General features: G+C 41.8%; 1 long non-coding RNA gene across 1 annotated transcript; it reads right to left on the reverse strand.

Annotated features, from left to right (window-relative positions):
• Positions 1–290: 290 nt before the first annotated feature.
• Positions 291–1,825, reverse strand: LOC136291709 (uncharacterized). Its single transcript, XR_010721670.1, has 4 exons — positions 1,737–1,825; positions 1,471–1,640; positions 1,176–1,365; positions 291–943 (listed from the first exon to the last, which is right to left on the reverse strand). It is a non-coding gene; the product is annotated as an uncharacterized lncRNA (long non-coding RNA).
• Between the last annotated feature and the right edge of the window lie 6,758 nt (positions 1,826–8,583).

The following is an 8,583-nucleotide window of genomic DNA, read 5'->3' on the forward strand; positions in this document are numbered from 1 at the left end:
ATATAACCTGAGTTTTTTCTGAGAGGTAGCGGAATCGATGTCCACATCCTCCACCAAGAAACTGTCGTGGTTTGACACTGGCCAAACTCCAGGCACCCACAAAAGTTACTCGCTTGCCCTCCCATGCCACAGCCCGACAGAGGAAAAAAAAAATTAATGAAGGCTTCATGAGTTGAGATAAGGATCAGGAGAAAACACTCCAAATGCAAAACAGCCTCAACTTAGAGGTAAAAAAGTGCATTTATTACCAACAAAACAGAGGAGGATAATAAGAAGTAAAATAAGCCCTTAAACCACCTTTTTTCCCCCCTAGCCCCTCTCTCCTTCCCACTGACAGCACCAGCAGACAGGGCGTGGGGGTTTTTGGGCCAGTTCATAACCAACATTCTCTTCCTCTGCCCTAGGAGAAGAGTCCTTTCCCTGTGAGGCTGTGGGGTCCCTCCCACAGGAGACAGCTCTCCGTGAACTTCTCCAATGTGGCTCCACTCTCACGAGCAGCAATCCTACTGCACCTGCTGCAATGTGAATTCCCCCCACGGGCACAGAGTCCTCCCAAGATTGCTGCACCGTGGGTCTCTTTCCATGGGGTGCAGTTCTCCAAGGACAGGCTGCTCCAGCCTGGGAGCAGGACCCCTCTCTCCCACTGCATCTCCCACTGGATCACACCCTCCTCCAGAAGGTGCTCCAGTCTGGGCACCTCCCCTATGGGCTGTGGGTGGATCTCTGCATTCTCCATGGATCCCCATGGGCTGTGGGTGGATCTTTGCATCTCCCATGGATCCCCATGGGTTGCAGGGGCACAGCTGCCTCACCATGGTCTCACCAAGGCCTGCAGAGGAATCTTGGCTCTGGTGCCTGGAGCTCCTCCTGCCCCTCCTTCTCCACTGACCCTGGTGTCTCCATGTCGTTTTCCAGCAAGTTCTCACCTCCTCCTCTTCTCTGCCTAGAAAAAAATGTGCATGCCCCACTTTGTTTTGATTTTCTTCTTAAATATACTATCACAGAGATATTACCAGCCTCTCTAATTTTTCCAGCCTTGACCAGCTGCATGTCCATTTTCAGAGCCATAAGCCTTTGGCTCTGCTGGACATGGTGGAAGCTTCCACCAGCTTCTCACAGAAAGCCACCTCTGTGTCCCCCTGCTACCAAAAGCCAGGCTGTGCAAACCAACACACCTGGGCAAAAACATCTGGTAATGTTTCAACACGTCTGAAATGTGGGAGACAAGTGGAGGGGGATCAGCCTCTCCTGATGCCGGGCTGCCACCCCAGCCGGCGGGCTGCCGTGGGTGTGGGGAGGGAGAAGCCAGCCAGGCAGGAGGTAGGGATGGATGAGGTGCCGTGTGCTCGCCTGTGGAGCTTGCTACTGCAAAGAAAAGAATGTAATTGTCGAAAGGGGAAGCCCAAGGGAATTGGCAGCTTGTCAGTGTTTCGGTCTGTGCTTCACGAACTCTTCCTGCACATTACTCACTGGCTGTTTGGGATCTGACTCTTGCTTCCCGTTACACACAGTTCCTCAGGGAAACCCAGCTGTTTGAACACCACGGTCAGGGGCTCAGAAACACGGCAAGGCTTGCAGATGGGCATGTGAATTTGTGTATTGAGAGACAGCTGATTCTTTGTGCCTGCTGCCGCACAGCCCTAAATCCATCAGGAAACGGAAAGGGAGTGTCAGAAAGAGCTGTGGTGAGAGGCGGCAGAGTGCCACCGCTTCTCAAAGGAAGTAAAAAGTTTTACCAAGTATGCAGAAAGTTCATCATTAGTCACTGCATTTTTTTTCTACGTCATCACTTTTTAGTCAGCTGAAATTGCAAAATGCAGCGCAGACAGCCACAAACACCTACGGAGTCAAAACAAACAGATGATTTCACAAATACGTGTTTTTCTTGGCCAGCGTTACCACACATTGACAATAGCAGAAGTAAACCCAGGCACCCCGTTTGCGATGTCCCCAGGGGAAGGAAAGCGCCCGGGCGTGGTCCCGGCTCTCCCGGCCATGCTGACCGCGGAAGGACCCGAGGCTGATCCCGGGCACCGCTCTGTGTCCTCTGCAGCAGCGCTCGGCGGGGGCTGCTGGACCTCCAGGGAACCTGATCGGCAGCCTGGATCCCCGCTCGGGAGCAGACAGACCTTTTAGTTCTGTAATCTAGTTACACTCCCTTAACTGGATTGCCCGGTGTGCAGTTGCCATCGAAGCCTGCTTAAAGCGGTAATTCAAAGAAACCACCCCACCGTACCCCCCCAAAAGCCCCATCACCCCGAAACCCTCCCCCCACCCCTTAAAAAAAAACCCCAACAACAACAAAAAACCCTCAAACTCAAACCAAACAACCCTCCGAACCCAACAACAACAAAACAACCCTCCCCCAAAAAACAACCCCGCAAAACCAAAAACAAGCCTCTCTGAAACTCAACCCCCCCAAACAAACAAACAACCCCGCAAGCAAACAAAAAAACAAACAAAAATTAAAAAAAACCCAAACAAAAATTAAAAAAAAACCCCAAACAAAAACCAACCAAACAACCTCCCCAAAACCAAACAACCAATCAAACAAACAAAACAAAAAAACTCTAACCCTACAAGAAAAAAAATCACTTTGATGTGTTTTGGGGACTTGCTGGTAGAGAGATTCTTAAGGATGGTTGAATATGTACAAAATCTTCTCGCTAACGAAGTGTGAGGCTTGATACTTGGCTCTCGTCATGTTGCCATGGGCATAGTTCCGTTGATTTTGCTAAACTGCTCCTAAACAACACCGAGTGAAGTCCAGTGTTTAATTGTGGGCTGTGCGTTGATATAGGTCCACTCACAGAACAGATTACCGAATAGGGTGGGGTTAGGAAAAGGCCACTCCATCAGTTCTGGCTCTTAACTTTCAATGTTAAGATAAGAAATTGGATCATCTTACTAAATTCCTGTGTCGTTCTGGTGATTGCATCAATGTTTTCGCTTGTCCTTTTATAGTCAATTTGGTTTCTCAGGGTTTAGTACCCTCTGGTGGTGATAGTCTTTTCTCCTGTGTCAATAGGGGTGCTGGCGCCTAATGCTTCATTTTGGTCTTTATCTGTTGTCTGTTGATTATCCCAACGTGATAACTAGTTCACATAAAGTCAAATTACATTATTTTTTTAACACAGGATTGTAGAGTGAGTCACTGAGTCTGATGTGTAAAAGCCAGAGCACTGAAATGATGCAGAGGGCTCAGTAGCTAATAAAAATATTAACAAAATCAGCTCAATTCAGTATAGTATTCATTAATACCTTAAGCAGTAAAGCAGAACTGAAAGATAAAGATTCCATAAAAGTGCAAGAGAACAAAAAACCTGCAGTTACATATGAGGTACACGCAAAGATTTTCATCACAAGAAATTTTTTTTAACCACAATTTCTTGTAGGTAGCTTTTAATGACGTGTACATCTTTCATAAATGCCCATTTTAAACTGTCCTTGATTACATATTTCATTACAAAGGGTATTAAATGATATTAAGAGATCAGCTTTTTCTTGTAAAAAAAGTCTAGAAAAAGGTAAACCTCTCAGTACGCATATTAGTAAGTTACTTCTTGCAACACTCAAGCACAACTTATGTAGCTGGAAGGCTGGCGATAATAATAGAAATAATGGTACAAGTGATTGTCTGCTCATAAGGACAGTATTGAGTGACCTTGTTCTTCTCTGCTGTTCATAAAATTCTCCATGTCGAGATGACAGTTATAGCAATAGTTATAATATGAGCTTTAGGAAGATATTTCACATTTGCTGTTATAAATGATTGTTAAATTCTGTACATTTGATAGAGCTACATTTAGTTTTCAAAGCTTCCATTCATTGCAGTGCACATATGTAGCACTCCTATAAACAACATAAAAGGAAGCATCCTTTCCATGTTGGCTTCTTGGATATAAAATTATCAAGCTACATATCTCTTTTCAGCTTGTCTTCTTGAGTAGACTCTGCAGTTTAGCTCCAATGCCTTGGCTGAAGGTTTTCCTCCTTTAAAACCTCATGCAGCTTCCAACTTTGACCTTTTTTTGCCATCAATCCCATTCTCCTTGTCCCATGCAAAAGCAGAGAGATGAAGCTGCAAAGGCCTTTTATTTTACAGAGTGGTCTAGGCATAGGTTTACAGGTAACACTTCTAATCAGAAATTAGTGAAGTTAGATGGCCCAGGGAAAAAAGAAAGTGCAAATTTCTGTGGAGATTAAAGACAAGGAGAAAAGCAGCATTTCTAAGAGCAAGCAAGACGAAGGGTTGTCTGTCTCAGGGTAGCCTGTTGGATGGTCATAAGGGAAAAGGAAGGTGATTAAGACTAAGGTTTCTGCAATAACCAACCCAACCCAAACACACAGGTTTTCCCAGCTTCTTGGGGCTGTGCACTGGCTGATACCATCTCCCAACACAGCTGTGTGCTTCAGGGAGCTGTTGTCTGGCCTGTGCTGGCCTGTACCCCAGAGGATGTGAAAACACTGAAATATGCTGGAAGGCAGCACAGGAGGTAAATTAAATACTGGATGATGTCAGTCTTGACCCAGTACTGCTCAATACACTCTTGCTTCTAGTTCTAATAAAACTGAGGGGTGGAAGCTCTTGTCTGCTGCAGCCCTTCAATTTCCTTCTCATTTTCGCAATTTCTCCACGCAACTGAGTGAGGTACAGTGAGTGTGTGGTTTCCAGCCTTTCCCAGTCCCTAGCCATAGCTGATCCCTATCCCAGATCCTGCCTGAGTAATGCAGCACTTATTTCCTCACCCAGAGGAGCCCTTAGGCAGAGCTGTCAGGGCTACCCCAGCTGGCCTGTTCATTCTGTACAGAGCTCAGCCTGGGCATACAGATCAGTTGTGTGAGCTCTGCAAACATGATAAGCATCCAGGAGCAGCAGGAGTCATTAAATACGCAGGCACCCTCAGCCACATCCAACAGAATTGTAACTGTTGAGCAAAAAGTAAGGTGACAAAAAAAAAAATATCTAAAAATCAGTACTTTAAGATCAGAAGTATGAATAGTAGAATGAAATCAATATAATCTAATAATTCCTGTACAGATTCTAAATAGAAAAAAACAGAGTCTGTGAGGAACAGAGTGAAAAAGAATAGAAGCAATAAATAAGAAAAATGTAACAATAAATTAAAATGTTAATTGGCTGGGAAATATATTTAAAATTTCAGGAGAATACCTAAAAGCACTCAAAGTGGAAGGTGATTCATCTCCTTTCGAAGTTGCCTACCATTGCCATCAATAACATTTCTTCTTTTGCTGTTTACCTCTGATTTCAGGTAGGAAAGCCAACGTGTAACACTAAGAGGCCAGCACATAATTCTGTAATATCTGTAGATTCAATTTGTCATTTGAACATTTTTTCAGTGGCTGCCTCTCAGAATCTTAATTCTCCTTTCCTGTCAATTGGCTGAATACATTACAGGACCTATGTGTCTCTAATAAGAGTTAAATCTCTTTTCTTGAAATAATTGCTACTGTCCATAACACAGTTCTTTTCATGAATTGTGAATTGTATTGTTCAGCAGAAGACAAACTAGTTGGGCCTTCTAACTATACCCTCTTAAATATCCATTCAATTGCATAATATATTTGTCATTTGTCATTTTTCGTTTCTTTCATTTTAAAAGTTCTACAGTTTCACACCAGTTTAAATGTGAAAAGAGGCAAAAGTGTACCATGGTAGTTACTAATTGGATAGCTTCCTAAATTCTGAAATCCTCGAGTGTTAATTGAAGAATTTTCCTGATTGCTGAATTCATCACTTATCCTACACTTTTGGATAGTTTCCTTTGGGTTATATTTTCAGGTAAGTCAGTCTGCTAAAATAGTTGGTATTGGTGTACCTGTCAAATGCTTGAGATTACTGGGCTTATCCTTATCTTCAAACATAAAAGATGAATAGATAGGCACTTGTTGATAGCCCAATGTATTGTAAAGGAGACAAAGTGATATTTGTGTAATCTGGTAAACAAACTGTGGTACTTCAAGTACATCAATAGGTTTATTTTTCAAGAAATCCTGTTGTTTTTTTCCCAAGCTAGGCCTTTAAGTCTAGTCTTCATTTTTTTGGATTAAACCTTAGTTTTCTCACTGTTCTCCAACACAATCATATACAGCTTCTCAGAGACATAGTCTGGGCTTCACAAGTTTGAACTGTGCGTGGATCAAGAAATGAGCTAGTATAAAACAGACAATACTTTTTGGCTAGGCTTTTAAAACCAGTTGGTTGCACAAGGAGTCAGTGATCATATTTTCTTTCATGCTCTTCTGTGGATTACTGAAGAAGCTACAGTATCAAGGTTTGTTAGTGCAGTGGGCTGATTCTGGCTCTGAATTTGCTCATCCCCTGCCCCATCTGTTCCAAAGCGTGCACTGGAGGAGTCAATGTGACACTACAGAGGAGGGGTAACACTGGCTTTCCTGAACCATTCCTACATTAATTAAGACAAATGATGCTACTTCATTTTTTAGTTCAAAGCACATCTGCATATTTTGATAAAAGTCTTGATTTATATGAATATTCAAGGCCATTTACATTTTGATTTCCAAGCGATCTTTGGAAATAGAAGCAAAGCCTTGTGTCTTGTACAATAGTTCTTAGCCCATCTTTGCTTGATGTTCCCCTAAAATTTGTCTGACTCAAGTTAATGGAGTAGGCTTATTTAATCTCTTCAGTAAAACTTTTGAGGAAAAGTTTCATAAAAGTTGACCTTTCAGTAATAAGTCTGTGACTTTTGATGTGATTTAATTTTCCTGAGTCTGACACATTGAGAACTAAAATGGAAAGAATTTTTTAGAACTGTCAGTAATTGCTGCTGTTATCAATCATTAGCCAGCAAGGCACCATCTGCATCAGCTAACTTTGCCTTGGCCTACCTAATTTTGCCTTTTTTTTTCTTCATATCCTTGGTACTTTCACAAAATAACGAAGTTCTTAAGCTTCATCCCTCTGTTTCTATTTGTAAAATTGATATCCTCCCCACACATTTCCTGTCATGCTCAAATGAAAGTTGAAACAGGCAAAGCATTTCTCTTCTACCTTGTATTTATGAATATCCATGTCATTTTAAAATAATATTTCTGACTGTGTTTTAGTATCTCTATACTACAGCCTTTAATAATGCCAATGGTCTGTGTCCATCATTGTTTTTCTATCTGCATGCCCCAGAACTGATGTTTCAAAGATTTTTTTCTTCTTCTGCTGTAATGTTTTTTGCAGACATCTGATAATATTTGTTCTGAATTAGTTTTCAAGATCCTGCTTTGCTGCTAGATTGGGGCTGATATTCTCTAATACAGTGCAACTGCATATGTTTTCAGGGTTAACAGCAGTTGCAGCACACGCTTTAATCAATCTTTTTTAACACTGATCCTTATAGCACTCTTATCAGATAGGGGAGAATTTATTATTAATATTGTTTAATTGTGGTGCATCTTACGAAACCATCCAAGAGAGCTTCCTCCTCCAAAGAACAGCAACTTTATTACAGTCGCGTCCTGAAGGATGGTCAGTCTCCTATGCTGCTTCATGGGCACATTTTTACACTTTGAGAAACCCATTTCACATGTCTCCTGTATTCTTCCACTATTTTTTTTTTTTCTTATTAGTGTCATTCATTGTTTTTAGAGCTTGGGATTTTGTAATTCTTTCTATTGCTTTTCTCTCACAATGAACTCCTGACATATAGTTATGTTCCTTGCTGTGATAATGTGGTGCATCAAGTGCAGTGACCATGTCTGCATGTTGTGTGAGCAGCTGGATTTGGAACTTTACCTGTGTGGACTCCTAACACTTGCTGGTGTTAAAACAGGTAAAAAACCAGGCCCAGACAGTGATAGGATAAGCATTGTCATCAACTACTCTTCCAGAACAGTTCCCCTTGTCAATACTCACAGTTAATTTGATTGCAACAGTCCAATGATAATCTATCAATTCAAGTTTCAATGATAAAATTATTAACAACAGGAATATTGCTCTGTGTTTTTACACTATACACCTCAGCAGTTGCTTATCTAGCGGCTGTGTCAGGAAATAGGATTTGGGGTGAGTTGTATGAAAAATGTGCAGAGACTGTCCTCAATTTTATTACATGTTGTGAACTTGGCCAAGTGATCTTGGCTTTGTGCAACAAATTATTTCCAGTGGTACGTTTCAAGGTGCTATCAATTTGCCAGTGAAATAAGTTGGTGCAGCAGGGTGTAGACATGTCTGAGCCAAATCCAAACAAATGGCTTGGCTAGGGCCCTGTTTTGCTGTTTCAAAATGCAAAATAACTGGCAGGAACCATGAAGAGGAAGGGGATCACAATTGCCTTAATGTTACAGTCCATAATAGTGAAGTATTTAACTCCTGTCAGAGCAACCTGACCTTAACTTAATTTTTCTTTCCTACCTACATTTGTACTTTCTTATCCTTAAACCTGAACTATCTCGTGTACAATTTCATGTCGCCCAGATATAAAAACCTAACCTGTTCTCCTGCTAATTCTTTTCTAATTTTTCACTCTTGTGAATTCAAAAGGCACTGCTTTGATGTGGTCTAGTCAGCCTTGGTCTTTAGCAGCTTTGTTTCTAGACTACCTTCCA

The sequence above is a fragment of the Chamaea fasciata genome, unplaced genomic scaffold (assembly GCF_029207755.1).
Source record: "Chamaea fasciata isolate MVZ Bird 193981 ecotype frontalis unplaced genomic scaffold, bChaFas1.0.hap1 SCAF_7, whole genome shotgun sequence".
In the NCBI taxonomy this organism is placed as follows: Eukaryota; Metazoa; Chordata; class Aves; order Passeriformes; family Sylviidae; genus Chamaea; species Chamaea fasciata.